This window comes from Sminthopsis crassicaudata, chromosome 3 (assembly GCF_048593235.1).
Source record: "Sminthopsis crassicaudata isolate SCR6 chromosome 3, ASM4859323v1, whole genome shotgun sequence".
NCBI lineage: Eukaryota > Metazoa > Chordata > Mammalia > Dasyuromorphia > Dasyuridae > Sminthopsis > Sminthopsis crassicaudata.
This window is the reverse complement of record NC_133619.1, coordinates 616946383-616963565: the sequence shown is the minus strand read 5'-3', so window position 1 is coordinate 616963565 and position 17183 is coordinate 616946383. Positions and strand designations below refer to the sequence as shown.

Genomic DNA, 17183 nt, shown 5'->3' with positions numbered 1-17183 from the left:
CCACCGAGGACTCGGGGTGGCAATAAGGAACTGGGGGGGGGGTTCAGAGAGGGGCTTCTCTCTCCAGGGCGGGCTTGAAAATCAGATCAATGAACAAGCATTCCCTGGGTTCCATTAGTGTGCCAGCCATTGTCCTCGGCTCTGAGGATGCAGGTACGTATTGGGACAGTCCCACCCTCTGTTTTCTGGACGTCCGAGGCTCTGGGATTGAATGCACAGCCTCCGTGACCTTGCGCTAGTCACTTGCCACAGAGAGACTCTTAGATGAGGCTATGAGATCCCTTTCAGGTAGAAATCTGCCCATTGTGTGAAATCACCTTCCTCCGAGTCTTGGTAAAACAGAGGGATTGTCTGAGTGGAAACTCCCCAGGGTCTGAAGCAACTCATCCTTGCCACCCAAGGGGCCCCAGTCACTGCAAAGGTTCGCTGCATGAGGGCAGATAGATTATGCATTAATAAAACCCCGTTTAAGGGCCGGCTCGATGCTGGCACAGTTCCTGCCCTGTACTTTACACCAAGGTGCTTGGAATTGCTGCCCAGGACTGGTATCAGGCCGCCCCGGGGCGTTTGGCTCCAGCTGGATTGACAAAAACTCTAACAGTTTAGGAGAAATCATGTTTTCACAGCTGGTGTTCAAAAACCTTCCCAGGAGTTCCAAGGGAAAAGCTTCCCCCTGTTGTGCTACAGGGCTGGGCAGAGAGATGCTTTGAGGACACACTGAACTCAAATCTGCCTTTGTTACTACTTAGGTGATCTCCACCAAGTCATTCTCTGGGCATAAATTGTCTCTTGTTTAAAAAGAAGTTAGACTTGACCTCTGAAGTCCTTCCATTGGTGATTCTGTGAGTGTGTAGAATTCAGAAATATGCTAGTTTAAGGGGATAATATTAGAATATGTTTAGAGATAAAAAACACCATAAAGGTCCCTTTTATTGTTGTTCAATTGTGTCTTACTCTTCCTGAATCCATTAGGGTTTTCTTGGCAAAGTTATTGGAGTGATTTGCTGTTTTTATTCTCCAGCTTATTTTCAGGTGAGGAAATTGAGGCATTCGGGATAAAGTGATTTGTCCTGAGTCATATAACTAGTAAGAGTCTCAGGGCAGATTTAATCCCAGGAAGTCTTCTGATTCCAGGTTTAGTACTATATGGGTCACCTAACTGTTCCATATACACCGGGCCTCCTAACTGTTCCATATACTCCGGGCCTCCTAACTGTTCCATATACACCGGGCCTCCTCACTGTTCCATATACACCGGGCCTCCTCACTGTTCCATATACTCCGGGCCTCCTCACTGTTCCATATACTCCGGGCCTCCTCACTGTTCCATATACTCCGGGCCTCCTTACTGTTCCATATACACCGGGCCTCCTAACTGTTCCAATATACTCCGGGCCTCCTCACTGTTCCATATACTCCGGGCCTCCTCACTGTTCCATATACACCGGGCCTCCTAACTGTTCCATATACTCCGGGCCTCCTCACTGTTCCATATACTCCGGGCCTCCTCACTGTTCCATATACACCGGGCCTCCTAACTGTTCCAATATACACCGGGCCTCCTCACTATTCCATATACTCCGGGCCTCCTAACTGTTCCATATACTCCGGGCCTCCTCACTGTTCCATATACACCGGGCCTCCTAACTGTTCCATATACTCCGGGCCTCCTAACTGTTCCATATACTCCGGGCCTCCTCACTGTTCCATATACACCAGGCCTCCTAACTGTTCCATATACTCCGGGCCTCCTCACTGTTCCATATACACCGGGCCTCCTTACTGTTCCATATACACTGGGCCACCTACTTGTTCCAAAGACAGCATGGTGAGTCCTATTCTGAAATCATGTAGGGACTTCATACTCCTGTAGCATCCACCATAGTATGGAATGGCGTCTAGTATATGATAGCCATCATCCCCATCATTTTACAACTGAAGCAACTGTGAACCAGAGAGCTGGTTCTCCCAAGAGCCCTGAAAATTATAAGAGACCAAGTCAGAATTTGGACTGAGGGCTTTGGCTCCTAGGTTAATGCACTTTCTACATTATTACAAGTGGAAGGAAGAAATCTTCCTCCCCTCCCCCCAAAGGTCTATAAAACTCTAGATACCATGAAAAAAATTAAACATGGGAGCCACCTTAAGGGGAAGATACTTCCCAGTGACCATGGCCAAAGTTAAAAAAAAATATGGCAAAGATTCAATCTCTGACCTCTTTGGAAGTCCAGAGGGCTTCTGTGGGATGGTTTAAGCAGTTCCCAAGTAGTTGATTTCCCTGCCCATAGCCACTGGCATCCCCAATGCCTGAGCTGTCACAAGTCTGAGGAGTCCATTTTTGAGTTTTCCTCCTATACAAATGTGTTTAGCTCACAAGCTATTTCTTTGAAAACCGGATCCAAGATTTTTTTCAGGTCACATGAATATGAGCCAAATGAACTCTGCCTGTTTAGTTTAATGGGTGTAGTCCAGAGGAGGAGATAGTGAAACAGGAAGGAGGGATTTCCCACTTGAACCATTTGGGGGCATTTTCTTCTAATAGTTTGCCAACAGTTTTTTTAGTTTTCCTTTTAGTAATCCTTAAGTCATTTCAACAGTTAATTCCAGGACAGCAACAATTCTTTCACTTCTGAGATGGTTTAAAAAAAAAAAAAAATTGCATAATGTAAGATTAGGAAGGAAGATTAGGCTCCAGTGAAAGAATTTTGAATTTGTAGTCAAAAGACCTGGATTAGTGTCCTGGCTCTGCCATCTTGTGCAAGCTAGTTAACTTCTCCAGACCTCAGTTTCCTCCTTTGTAAGGTGAGGGGTCGGATGAGATCAGACAATGTCAAATGCAAAACCTGAACGCAGCCTGCAGTCCAGGTATACCCAAACCACACAAAACCACATAAAAATGTAATCGGGAAATATTTGACAAAAGAAAAATACTACAAAACATAGACAAATATGTTTTAAAACTGAGTCGATATTCAGCCCTGCGGAGATCCTTGTATACAAGATTAGTGAACTTCATGTCTGCTGGAGTTTGACAATACTGTCCTCAGAGGACCTCTAAGGTTCCTTGCAGTTTCAAGTCTGTGATGCTAAGATCCCAGTAAAAATAGGCTGGATTCCATTTTTAAGGGGCACTGATAAGGGTCCCACCCATTCCTAAATACCTAAGACATCTGTTTGCAATTCAGTGAAATTTCTTGAATAGGAGACATTTTTTCATTCTATAATCTTAAAAACAAGGCTTAAATATATACTTTATATATTTATATATATATATATTTACATAAAGATATACTTTAACATATTTAACATGTATAGGACTACCTGTCATCTAGGGGAAGGGGTGGAAGGAAGGAGGGGAAAAGTTAGAACAGAAATTTTTGCAAGGGTCAATGTTGAAAAATTACCCATGGATATGTTTTGTCAATAAAAAGCTACAATAAAAAAAAAAATCACAAGTTACCCAAATAAGAAACTTTTTAAGATTGGAGGAAATGATTGAAGCATTGCATAGAATACTGACTCTGGAGTCATTTGGATTCTGATTTTTCCACTTTCGCCCTGGTGACTATGAGCAATCTACTTCCCTCTCTAGCCTTCTGCTTTCTCATCTGGAAAATGAGGAGGTTAGATGACCTTTAATGTCCTTAGCTCTAGGCTCCTGTGAAGCAACTGATCCATGAAGCTTGGAAATTCTAGGATTCTGTTTTCTGGGTATAATTTGTACTAAAATGTAAATGACTGCCATTGAATCCTTTTTTGAGAGGAGAGAAGGAGAGTCAGCAAGGTACCTTGCCCATGATAGGGATAAACATAAGCCCCAAGAAGAAGGTAAAATATGAGGAAAGGGAGACTGGGAGTTTGCCCCCTTGACCTTGTCTATTGACAATATAACAACATATTATTTTAATATTTGCTAAATGCTTTCCTTATAACCACTCAGTGAGTAGTATTAATAGTAGTGCAATTATTATTTTCTAGTTTTTTTATATAAGGAATCTGAGGTACAGAGGTAAAGGGACTTCCTAGTATCTCACAGCCAATAAATGTTGGAACAGTGATTTTTGGGGTAGCATGGTACAGTGGAAAGAATTCTAAAGCTGTAGTCAAAGGATCTGAGTTCAAATTTTGCCTTTGCTCTTTACTATGTGACATTGGGTAGATCACTTAATCTTCCTGGTCCTTAATTTCCTCATCTGTCAAATGATGGTATTCAACTGGGTGGTCTGTTCCTGTTCTAGATATACGTCCTGTTTTTTTCACATTGAAATGACCAATTGCAGATAAATTATGGACCTGAAAGAATCAATTATCAGGCATCTAGTAAGAATAAGGACCAAGAATATAATTTGACCGTGAAATAAATATTTATCTGTCATCTTGAGCAGTATCTGTATTTTCTCTGCCTGATGCATGGGGGTAGGGGAAAGGTAGGAGGAGTATATTGTCCTAATTGAAGCAGTTTGGTTCTTTGAGGTATTCTTGGATGATAATCCTTGTAGAAAGGTAGTAACTAAGTGGCACAGTAGATAGAGGGCCTGGGTCAGAAAGATCCAAGTTCATATCTGACCTCTGAGCTTACTAGCTATGTGACCCTGGGTAAGTCACTTTACCCTTTTTACCTCAGTTTCCTTATCTGTAAAATGAGCTGGAGAAGGAAATGTCAAACCAATCTTTGCCAAGAAAACCCCAAATGGTATCATGGAGGGCTGGGCAAGACTGAGATAACTGAATAAGACTCTGTGTAGCAAGAAAGTCTTGTCATGTGCCTAGCACTGTGCTAAGACAAAAATTAAATCATCTCAGCTCTCAAGAAATTTACTTTTTATTGAGGAAAATAATAACCACAAATAAGTAGATACAAAATAAATACAAGGTAGGGATACCACTAAGAGCCAGGGGTATCCAGAAAAATGGCATTTGAGCAATCTTGAAGGAAGAGTGGAATTCTCAGAGAGGTGAGGAGGGAGCAATTTCCAGGCATGGGAGATAGGCAGGCCAAAGCCAAGGAGCCAGGATGGAAGATGGAGTGTGGTATTCATGGCAAGCAGGCCAGCCTGACCAGAGCCAAGAATGTAGGAAGGGGAGTAATGTATAATATGGCAAGGGTGGAGAGTTTGGGAGCAAAAGGGGAAATTAACACTGTCTGAACATGGTTTAGCTGGTACATTCAACTGACCATAAAATTAGGCCTGGAAGACCCTTTAGAGACTCTCTCACTAATCCTTATTTATTCAAGTCTCTGTTGCCTATCCTATCAAGATTGCTCTTACTATTGATACAGGGTTTCTGGGTGGGGAGGAGCAGGCTGCCCAAGGCCCTGGATATTTTTCCCTTCTATGAGCAACAGGGGATTTGCTTTAAAAGGACAACACTGCCATTTGGAGAATGACTGGGCAGTGCCCAGATTAGCACTCACTGCCTGTCAGAGTCAATTCCCTGGAGACTGGGCCAGTGGAAAGAATGCTCGCTTTGCCATCAGAGAAAGGAGATTTGAATCCTGCCTCTGTCCACCTACTATATGGGGGCCCTTGCTGGGCCTCAGTTTCTCAGTTCAGAAGATGCAAGAAAACAGGGCTTCTTAAACTTTTTTATAACCTTTTTATCTAAGAAATTTTAATGTGATCTTGGATATATAAGTATATATATATATATATATATATATATGAATTGGATTTAAGTAAGGGAATGCTGTGCAGGGTCACTTACCTCACTTTCCCCTCTAGAGCCATTTAAGTTCAGTGCTAGATATAAATCAGGAGAACTGGAGATGACTCTGGATGATAGGTATATAAAATAGATACAGAAATCAAAGATTTACGATAATAACTCATAAAGAAATTTATTTCAAAACAATTCTTTAGTATACTTAGAAGTTTACCATTTATTAAAGAGAAAATAAAATTTGCATTCTAATGAGTTGGATCTGCTTACTTATTTTTACATAAAGAATTAAATCAAGGCAGCTAGGTGATGCAGTGGATAGAGCACCAGCCCTGAATTCAGGAGGACCCGAGTTCAAATCTGGTCTCAGACACTTAACACTTCCTAGCTGTGTGACCCTGGGCAAGTCACTTAACCCCAGCCTCAGAAAAAAAAAAAAAAAAAAAAAAGAATTAAATCTTAGCAGATTATTTGCTACCGTCTATGGTTGCCAAGTTTTTTTGAAACATCCCTCCATTCAGTGACATGACCCCATCTCGGGTTGTGACGCACAGTTTAAGAAGCTTTGTACTAGAGGATTCCTAAGGACCCATCTAGTTCTAATTCTGTGATTCTCATTTTAGGCAAATCATTTCCCTTTTCCTCCAAGGTAACATAAGGGGGTTGCTAAGGGTCACTGAGAGAAGCCTCAGGGGTAGAATTTGAAACTGGATCCTCTGATTCTGAGTCAGTGCTCTTTCTTTCTATTTTGGAGTTAGGAGACCCTTGGTATGGATTTCATTTGATATTGAGTCATTGAGGCTAGTGAGTCAACCTCTGTAAAAGCTGGCTTTTTTGTTTGTAAAATGGGATGATGTGAATTGATTAACTTAACCCAGGAGCTATTTTGACTATATAAAATTCTCTGGTGGCCTCAAGGGGGCTTGTGGGTAGCCCTGGGCTCTCAGAGACTATGCTTGTATCTAAGAACTGTCAGGTCCTCCTGAGTTCCAAAGGCTTTGGGGATGGGCCTGGTAACATATCACTGTGTGTCTGTCACCCAAATGACCAACCTAGCAAAATTTGGAAAACCACTGCCTTTGGTTGAGTGCAGTGTGGCAAAGTTTCCAGCAGAAGGTGGACATTCACTCAGAGACATTCACGTATGTTAAAAAGAGGCTCAGGATTTGCAATGGGAGACAAAATTACAAGCTCTTGGAGTTGGATATTGATGGCTATAATGGACAGTTGTCAGGGTACTGACAGCTCTAACCACTGCAGGAAGGATCTTTTGGAGGTTCCCTGGTTCTGCTCTCCAGCTCCCTGAGTCCATATCCTTCCCCAATCCTTACCTGACTATTGCCAATAACAAGCTATACCATCTCCAAGCTCTCTGGCCACTCTATGGGATATCCAGACTTCATCCCTGTTCAAACCAAACATTTTCTCCATCAACCACCTTTCATTCCATGGAGTATCTTAGGCTTCATCCCTATTTCAAATCAAACATTCACCCCACCATCCTTCTTTCTTCCTCAAGTTCTGGGACATAACCCAATTCCTCCAATAATTTCCACCATTTTCTCACTTCTAACTTCCAATGCTTACAGCACAGTGCCTGGCACATAATAGGTGCTTCATAAATGTTTATTGAGTTCTAACTTCCATTTGGGGCAGGATGGATGCTTGGGAAGGGGGCTAGTTATCTTGTAAGGTGAGCTTGTGATTTGGGCCAAAGGATCTTCATTGGGTTTTCCACTGATTCCTTATTAGCCTGATTATTTGATTATTCAGTTCAAACAAATGCTTATTTCTCCTCTTGGGAATTAACTTCAACAGTCTTCAACCTCATCCTCCTGTAAGGGGCAAGTGAGTAGCATTAGGATTGAATATTGCAAAGCTAGAGGTGAAAGGGCCTTCCATGAAATGGGAAGATCTGCCTCTGAAGGCTCTAGAACTATGCTTAGACTTGCTCCAGATTACAGAGCTAAGTGGCAGAGGAAGGATTCCGTCCTCATTTCCTAAGTAGGAGTCCAAGGCTCTTTTCCTGATTCTGGTAGGATGGCAGGGATCCCATGAACCCAACAAACATGAATAGGCCCTACTGAAGGAGAAAGAGAATTAGTTATCCCAATTCACTCATACCACTGCTCATCCATCTGCAGCATCCAGGTGAATTAGAAAGAAAGCTTGCTATCTAAGTGATTAAGGGCATGTGATTTCCTGTCCCTCATCATAATGTGAGGGAGATAGCCTAAAAAGATCCTGCTTTCATTTTTTTGAATCCTCCATGGGGAAGAAAGCAAGAAGGGAAATATCCTGTACATGGAGAGTTTATTACTAGAAGGGACCCAAAAGACCAACTTGTCCAACTTACTTTCTTTACTTAAAATTTAAAAAGGAAACCAAGTCCTGGGGAGGAGCTTGGGCTTTGCCCTTAGCCCCTAGTCTTATCAGTAAGCTAGCTCAGCTCTTTGAGACTCTTTGGGTGTTTAGTCTTCAATAGAAAAGATTTCCCTAGCCTTGGGCCTTGGAGAATATTTCCAGGCCAAGGTCACTTGGCAGTTTCCTAAATAATTTGACAAGAAATGCTGCCCCAGGGTTGAGCCATGAACTTGTTGACCTTTGGGGTGATTTAGGCTATCAGGAGATGGACAAGAGTGAGACAGAAACTGTCTCACTTACTTCCCATCTCCCTCTTTATTCCTTTTTATTTTTCTTCACATGAGAGTCAGCATATCATGAACAGAGAGCATAGCTTGAAGCTAGGTAGGCCTGGGTTCAAATCCTGATTCTGGCATTCTAGGCTCTGTGATACTTGAGAATCACCTAACCTGGTACCATAATAATCATTAATAAGTGTTTGTTGACTGACACACTGATAACCCCTCTTTGCTCTAGAAAATTCTCTAAAGCTGTTAAGTTGCAAACCTGCCTTTTTGAGGGAATTATCTCAACTGGAGTTTTGCTAAACTAATGAAATCCTTCCCTTCTTTATATACCTGGATTCCAGCCACAATAAATTGCTTGATTTTCTCAAAATTGACATTTTGTTTTCTGGAAAAGACCTTAGATATCTGGCCCAACCCCTGCATTTTATAGAAAAAAGAAACTGAGTCCCCTTCAGAGGATATAATTCACAGTGAACCACAGAGTTAAATGGGAGAGCTAAGACTAGAATCTAAGGCCCTTGAGAGCAGTGATTTTTTTCATTTTGTGGTAGAGGCAACCATATGGTCTAGAGTACCTGTAATCAAGAAGGCCTGAGTTTAAATCTGATTTCATTATCTTGCCCTTTTTGTGACCCTAGGCAAGTCACAACCTCTATTTACCTCAGTTTCCTTATGTATAAAATAGTACCTATTTCCCAGGTTTGTTCTGAGAATCAAATGAAATAATATTTATAAACTACTTAAAGCAGTTCCAGGCACATAGTAGGTATTTAATAAATGCTTATTTTTCCCTCCCAGTAAGTGTTTAATAAATGTTTGTTTAATAAATGTTTGTTTTCATTCTTCATTTTTAAACCAGATGACTGTGATTCTCTTTTGCACTATGATTTGCAATTTATAGTCTTAGAGGGCTGTCTGAGGCTCTGAGAACTTGGGTGATTTTTTCCATGGTCACACTACCTCATCTTTCTGATATAAAAACCCAGCTCTCTAACCACTATACATACTGCCTCAATGAATGATTGTTGAATCTAGATGCCAGGTGGGCACATTAAGTTGCCAGTTCCCTTCCTTTCTCAATGGCAGACTTTTAGAATTTTTAGTTTCCTTCAGTATTCAACTTAAGGGCCAGAGCCAATAAGAAACTGCTTCTGGTTTTCTCCTAATTGGGATTCTCTCCCTTCTCTAATCTGTATTTATTTATTGATTTATATTTTATATCTTCCCTTCCCACATAAGATTGCAGATTCTTGAGGGCAGGATTGATTTTTATTCATTTTTAGTCTCCCCCATTAAAGAGTTAACAGAAGACACGGAAAGCCCCAGAGAATTCTGTGTCTCCAAAGGTTTCTGCAGCTTTGCTAATTCATGCTGCCCCAGCTAAGTACATCCAACATTTACCATCTCAGCAAGGAGTGACTTTCAACTCTGGACCCAAGCACAGAATTATGTGAATAGCAGAAATAGAAAAAGACTCAGTGGAGCCTCTGAGATTTAAAATTATTTGAAAAATCACTTCCCTGCTGTGAGCACTGCCTTGCCCATAGTAGGAACTTAATAAATGCTTGTGGGTGCATCTTCAATATTAGGGGGAGTGGCCATCTCTCAAAGGAAGGGAAAAGGGTCTGGGATGTTTGCTTTTGGTACCATGAAAGCTAGCAGGCTCTTGCCTTTGAGGACTGGTGGATTTTTGCCATCTTGTAGCCAGCCTACTAGAAGACGCCCAAGCCCTAATTGTCACAGTGTGGATGTGGTTTGTTGACATGTGGTAAGGTACAGTCACTTAAGCCTCCCCGTTTTGGGCTAGCATTGGGAGACCACTAATAGTATGATAGCGTGGCTAATTACAATTTGGAGCCTAGCGCTGATGGTTGGGATTGCTGGGAATAATTATTGTTTTGAAAACAGTGATGGAGTCTGACAATACCAACATTTCAGGGTAAACAATCTCTCACCAACTGTCTCCCTTTTGGCTTGGCTTTGCTAACTTGATTTTCTTGGGCTGGGCACAGTAAGGAAGGGAATTGGATTTGTGGATTGGAATACTCCAGCTTGGTTGGAACACTCCAATATGTCAGTCCTCTGACTCCTTCAGGAGAGGCTCACTAGAGAACTAGAGAATTTCTAGAGTGGAAATTCCTTCTACCGAGCAGACCAGCAACTTGTCTTCAAGAGGATCGCTTGGGAGCATTGAAAGGATAAGTGATCTGCCTTTGGGCCCCGTTAGTATGTACCAGAGACAAGATTCTGAGACTGTCTGTCCACGGGATCACGATGTTTCTGTGAATTTCCAATAGGCATTAAAATGGAAAAGTCACTTTAGATGTCAGGACTTTTTCAAAATCTTTGGGTCATAAGCTTAATCCTTCCACAGTTCTATGCCTTTCTACATATTGAGCTCATACTTCTCCCTGGCCTTCTGTCTTGACAGTATGCTTCCATGGACCCAAGTTGGCCTGGGATAGCAGGGACTATTTCTAATGTCATCTTTATTCTCTCTGTCTCTCTGTCTCTCTGTCTCTCTCTCTCTCTCTCTCTCTCTCTCTCTCAGGGACTATTTCTAATGTCATCTTTATTCTCTCTCTCTCTCTCTCTCTCTCTCTCTGTCTCTCTCTCAGGGACTATTTCTAATGTCATCTTTATTCTCTCTCTCTCTCTCTCTCTCTCTCTCTCTCTCTCTCTCTCTCTCTCTCTCTCTCCAGAATAGCTCTTATCACATGCTCTTGTACATAATAAGTGTCTTTGTTGCTGCTGTTCAGTCATTTCAGTTGCATCTGACTCTTTGTGATCTCATTTGGAATTTTCTTGGCAAAGATAGGAAAGTAAGTCATCATTTCCTTCTCTAATTCATTTTACATACGAGGAACCTGAGTCAAACAAGATTAACTTACTTGCCCAAGACTACACAGCTGATTTTTGGTTGGTTTTGTCCTTTGTTCTTTAAAAAGGACCCAAATGACATCATTGTGTTAGAACTGAGTTAGTTCCCTTGTCTAATTGTGGCTGATCAGACCAATAAGAGCTCAGAATGCTCTGCCACAGGTCAGACACAAATAGTCCCTATGAACATTTCGGTGCTTCTCTAACTTGGCACATCTCACATTTCTTGTAAGCTAACTCAATTCAGTGTTGCTCACAGAGCTCAGTACCTTCCCTGATGAGGGCACACCATGCTGGGCAGTCCTGTGCCATTGTCTCCCATGCCATGTGACCAATTACATAGTTCTTAAGCAAGACCTTGAGAGCATCTTTATTGCTTTTTTCTGGCCACCACATGAGTGCTTGCTCTGTGTGAGTTCTCCATAAAAGAGTCTTTTAAGCAAGTGTACATTTGGCATTAGAACAATGTGGCCAGCCCAGTGGAGTTGCATTCTCTGCAGTAGAATCTGAATGTTTGGCAGCTTAGTTCAAGAAAGAACCTTAGTGTCCAGTATCTTCTTTTGCCAGGTGATCTTCAGAATCTTCCGAAGATAATTCAAATGGAAGTGATAGAGCTTCCTGGGAAGGTGCTGATAGACTGTTCAGATTTCACAGGCATATATGCAAGTATCTGAAAGTGGATTTGAACTCAGAAAGATAAATCTTCCTGACTCCAGGCCCAACACTATCCACTAAATTACCTAGCTGCCCTTGTAAGGGCCCATTATATGTTTGCTCAATGTAATACATTGCAGTACAACCCTAAAACAAGTAGCTTCATGTAAATTCATCACTTTTGTAAATAACACTTAAAGTTTCTCATTAATTTTATTTATTATTTATTATAATCAACAAGCATTTGCAAAATGTCCCAAAGGTCTTAATTATTAAAGCTTAAAACTTCACTAAGATGCTGAGGGTATCATAATAAGCATTTAATACTTGATAGGCACTGTGTTAAGGGCTGAAAATTGTTTTTTCTCCCTCCCCCAAAAAAGGACTTTAAGATTTAAGAATCCACAATAACCTTATGAGGAAAGTAATAAAAGTATCATCATCATCTTCTTCATTTCCTTTTAAAGGAACTGAAACTCGGAGATTAAACAATTTCTCCAAGGTTACATAGCTAGTAAGCATCATAGGTAGGATTCCAAACCTAGACCTCCTGACTTACACCCAACATCCTTTTCCCTTGTGGTCTTCAGAAATGCAGTCCAGGCTGCTGCATTTTTTTTTTTTTGAGGCAATCAGGGTTAAGTGACTTGCCCAGGATCACACAGCTAGTAAGTATCTGAGGCCGCAGATCCACCTGACTCCAAGGCCAATGCTCTATCCACTGTTTCACCTACCTTCCCTCCAAGCCCCATCTTTAAACTTTAGAGCCTAAAGTTGGAGGCTTAAGAAAAAAAAATTAGTATATAAACAAAGTAGGAGTTTTTAACCTGAGGTCCATGAAATTATTGTTGGTTTTTTGAGCTTTTTGTTTTTACATATGCTGATAAATTTATTTCCTTATTATGTACAAATAATTTGCTTACCAGATTTGCAGATGAGACCAAGCTATGTAGGATAAATAACATGCCAGGAGATAGAGGCAAGCTCTAAAAAGATCTCAGAAGAGCAAAATGCAGAGCCAGATCTTTTTTTTTTTTTTTTTTTTTTAATTATTATTTTTATTTATTTATTTTAATTTTTTATTTTATTTTATAATTATAACATTTTTTGACAGTACATATGCATGGGTAATTTTTTACAACATTATCCCTTGCACTTACTTCTATTCAGATTTTTTCCCTTCCTCCCCCAACCCCCTCCCCCAGATGGCAAGCAGTCTTATATATGTTAAATATATTACAGTATAATTTAGATACAATATATGTGTGTAGAACCGAATTTTTTGTTGCACAGGAAGAATTGGATTCAGAAGGTAAAAATAACAGTTTACCTTCATTTCCCAGTGTTCCTTTTCTGGATGTAGCTGGTTCTGTCCATCATTAATCAATTGGAATTGGATTGGCTCTTCTCTATGTTGAAGAAATCCACTTCCATCAGCATACATCCTCGTACAGTATCATTGTTGAAGTGTTTAATGATCTTCTGGTTCTGCTCGTTTCACTCAGCATCAGTTGATGTAAGTCTCTCCAAGCCTCTCTGTATTTCTCCTGTTGGTCATTTCTTATAGAACAATAATATTCCATAACATTTATATACCATAGTTTACCCAACCATTCTTCAATTGATGGACATCCATTCATCTTCCAGCTTCTAGCCACTATGAAAAGGGCTGCCACAAACATTTTGGCACATACAGGACCCTTTCCCTTCTCTAGTAGTTCCTTGGGGTATAAGCCCAGTAGTAGTATGGCTGGGTCAAAGGGTATGCACATTTTGATAACTTTTTGGGCATAATTCCAGATTGCTCTCCAGAATGGTTGGATTCTTTCACAACTCCACCAACAATGCATCAGTGTCCCAGTTTTCCCACAGCCCCTCCAACATTCATCGTTATTTGTTCCTGTCATCTTAGCCAATCTGACAGGTGCGTAATGATACCTCAGAGTTGTCTTAATTTGCATTTCTCTGATCAATAGTGATTTGGAACACTCTTTCATATGAGTGGAAATAGTTTTAATTTCATCATCTGAAAATTGTCTGTTCATATCCTTTGACCATTTATCAATTGGAGAATGGCTTGATTTCTTATAAATTAAAGTCAATTCTCTGTATATTTTGGAGATGAGGCCTTTATCAGAACCTTTAACTGTAAAAAATTTTTCCCAATTTGTTACTTCCCTTCTAATCTTGTTTGCATTAGTTTTGTTTGTGCAGAAACTTTTTAATTTGATGTAATCAAAATGTTCTATTTTGTGATCAATAATGGTCTCTAGTTCTCCCTTGGACACAAACTCCTTCCTCCTCCACAAGTCTGAGAGGTAAACCATCCCCTGTTCCTCCAATTTATTTATGATTTCGTTCTTTATGCCTAAATCTTGGACCCATTTTGATCTAATCTTAGTATGTGGTGTTAAATGTGGGTCCATGCCTAGTTTCTGCCATACTAATTTCCAGTTTTCCCAGCAGTTTTTGTCAAATAATGAATTCTTATTCCAAAATTTGGGATCTTTGGGTTTGTCAAAGATTAGATTGCTATTTTTATTCACTATCTTGTCCTGTGAACCTAACCTTTGCCACTGATCAACTAGTCTATTTCTTAGCCAATACCAAATGGTTTTGGTGACTGTTGCTTTATAATATAGCTTTAAATCAGGTACACTTAGACCACCTTCCTCTGACTTTTTTTTCATTAGTTCCCTTGCAATTTTCGACCTTTTATTCTTCCATATGAATTTTGTTGTTATTTTTTCTAGGTCATTAAAATAGTTTCTTGGGAGTCTGATTGGTATAGCACTAAACAAATAGATCAGTTTGGGGAGTATTGTCATCTTTATTATATTCGCTCGGCCTATCCAAGAACACTGAATGTCTTTCCAATTATTTAAATCTGACTTTATTTTTGTGGCAAGTGTTTTGTAATTTTGCTCATATAATTCCTGACTCTCCTTTGGTAGATATATTCCCAAATATTTGATACTATCGACTGTTATTTTGAATGGAATTTCTCTTTGTATCTCTTGCTGTTGGATTGTGTTGGTAATGTATAAAAATCCTGAGGATTTATGTGGATTTATTTTGTATCCTGCGACTTTGCTAAAATTCTGAATTATTTCTAATAGCTTTTTAGCAGAGTCTTTGGGGTTCTCTAAGTATACCATCATGTCATCTGCGAAAAGTGACAATTTGATTTCTTCATTTCCTACTCTAATTCCTTGGATCTCTTTCTCGGCTCTTATTGCCAAGGCTAGAGTTTCTAGTACTATATTGAATAGTAATGGTGATAGTGGGCAACCTTGTTTCACTCCTGATCTTACAGGGAAAGGTTCTAGTTTATCACCATTACATATGATGTTTACTGAAGGTTTTAAATATATGCTCCTTATTATTTTAAGGAATAGTCCATTTATTCCTATACTCTCAAGCGTTTTTAGTAGGAATGGATGTTGGATTTTATCAAATGCCTTTTCTGCATCTATTGAGATGATCATATGGTTTTTATTAATTTGATTATTAATATGGTCAATTATACTAATAGTTTTCCTAATATTAAACCAGCCCTGCATTCCTGGTATAAATCCCACTTGGTCATAGTGTATTATCCTGGGGATGCCAGATCTTTAAATAAAATGAAGTTTTAAGGGCTAAATGTAAAATCATATAAGTTTAAATCAACTCTATAAAAGAAATCAACTTTATAAATACATAATGAAGTCTGTGTGATTAGAGTTTTATTTGGGGAAAAGCTATAATAATGATGTAATCATATTCATAGGGTGGCTAGATAGTTCAGTAGCTTTGGGTCTGGAGTCAAGAAGACTCATCCTTGTGAGTTCAAATCTGACTTCAGATATGTACTAGCTGTGAAACCCTTGGTAAGTCACAAAACACTGTTTGCTTCAGTTTCCTCATGTGTAAAATGTCCGGTAGAAGGAAATAGCAAAAGCATTGGACATGATTTTAAAATGACTCAACAACAAAAGTCACATTTATATAGGACTTTAAGCTTTGCAAAGTATTTTAGAAATATCTCATTTGTTCCTCCTCATAACAACTCTAAAAGGTAGCCCATTTTTCACATGAGGAAACTGAGCCTGAGAAACATTAAGTTACTTGCTCAGACTCAAGTGTCTTTACGCATAATTTGAACTCGGATCTTGGTGATTTCAAGTCTAGCATTCTTACCTACCATCCCTGGATAGTTGGGGTGGGCTGGAAGCTCAGCGTGAGTCAACATGGTGGTAAAGCAGCCCAAAATAAGCCAGGAAAAAAAAGCTGATATAATTATAGGCTGAAATCAGAGGCCTGGGTAAGAGAAGTCAGAGTCCCCTATAATTATAGGCTCTAATATACTGCCTCAATAAAAGGGAAAATAATATGAAATCTGGTGTCAAGTAAATTGGTACCAGATATAAAAACAGACTGGGTTATATTTTGTCTTAGAGGTAATAGGGAACCACACCAGGTTCTTGAGTAGCAAAGTGGTACGTCCTTTTTGACCATGTCTTTCTATCCATCTTGCCTGGTCTTTATAGATGGTTAATAAGGAATTAAATTATTATTCTTTTTAAATTTTTATTTTATTATAGTAAAAGATTTTTATTTTTCAAAATACACACAAAGATAGTTTTCAACATTCACCTTTGTGTTCCACATTTTTCTCTCTCTCCTTCCCCTTTCCCCTAGACAGCAAGTAATGCAATGTAGGTTCACCCTGTACATTTAATTGTTGTTCTTGCAATAAAGGGATTGTCATTTTCATAATATTGTAACAAATTGTTATTCTTATAATAAAGAGATTGTAGTTCTTATAATATCATTATAAATTGTTATTCTTACAATAAAGGGATTGTGATTCTTGCAATAGGTACAAGTTGTTATTTTTATAATGAATTGTGCTTACAACAAAGGGAGGTTGGGAGTGACTAAGGTAGAAAGTGGACATTATCTAGAATGCTGAGTTGGCCAGTTAAATCAGATTTCAGAGATTCTCATATTTAACTGTTAGGAACCTTCAGCATCATTTGCAAAACTAGCCTCAAGGTTCTTACTCAATAAAAATAGATTTGTGATGTATAGTCATTGCATTGCATGAACACAGAAGGGGAGAAAGCTGGTTTAACCATCTATATCTATCTATCTGTCTGTCTGTCTGTCTATCTATCTATCTATCTAGTTTTTGTTTTTTGCTTTTTGCTGAGACAATTAGGGTTAAATGACTTACCTAGGGTCACACAGCTAGGAAGTGTTAAGTATCTGAGACCAGAATTGAACTCAGATCCTCCTGACTTCAGGGCTGGTGATCTATCCACTATGCCACCTAGCTGCTCCCGTTTAGAT

The 17183-nt window shown here is 39.6% G+C and overlaps 1 protein-coding gene across 9 annotated transcripts in view; it reads left to right on the top strand.

Moving 5' to 3' along the window:
- The window catches only part of TMEM51 (transmembrane protein 51), a 98065-nt gene that overhangs the window by 13904 nt on the left and 66978 nt on the right, over positions 1–17183 (top strand). The window lies entirely within an intron of this gene.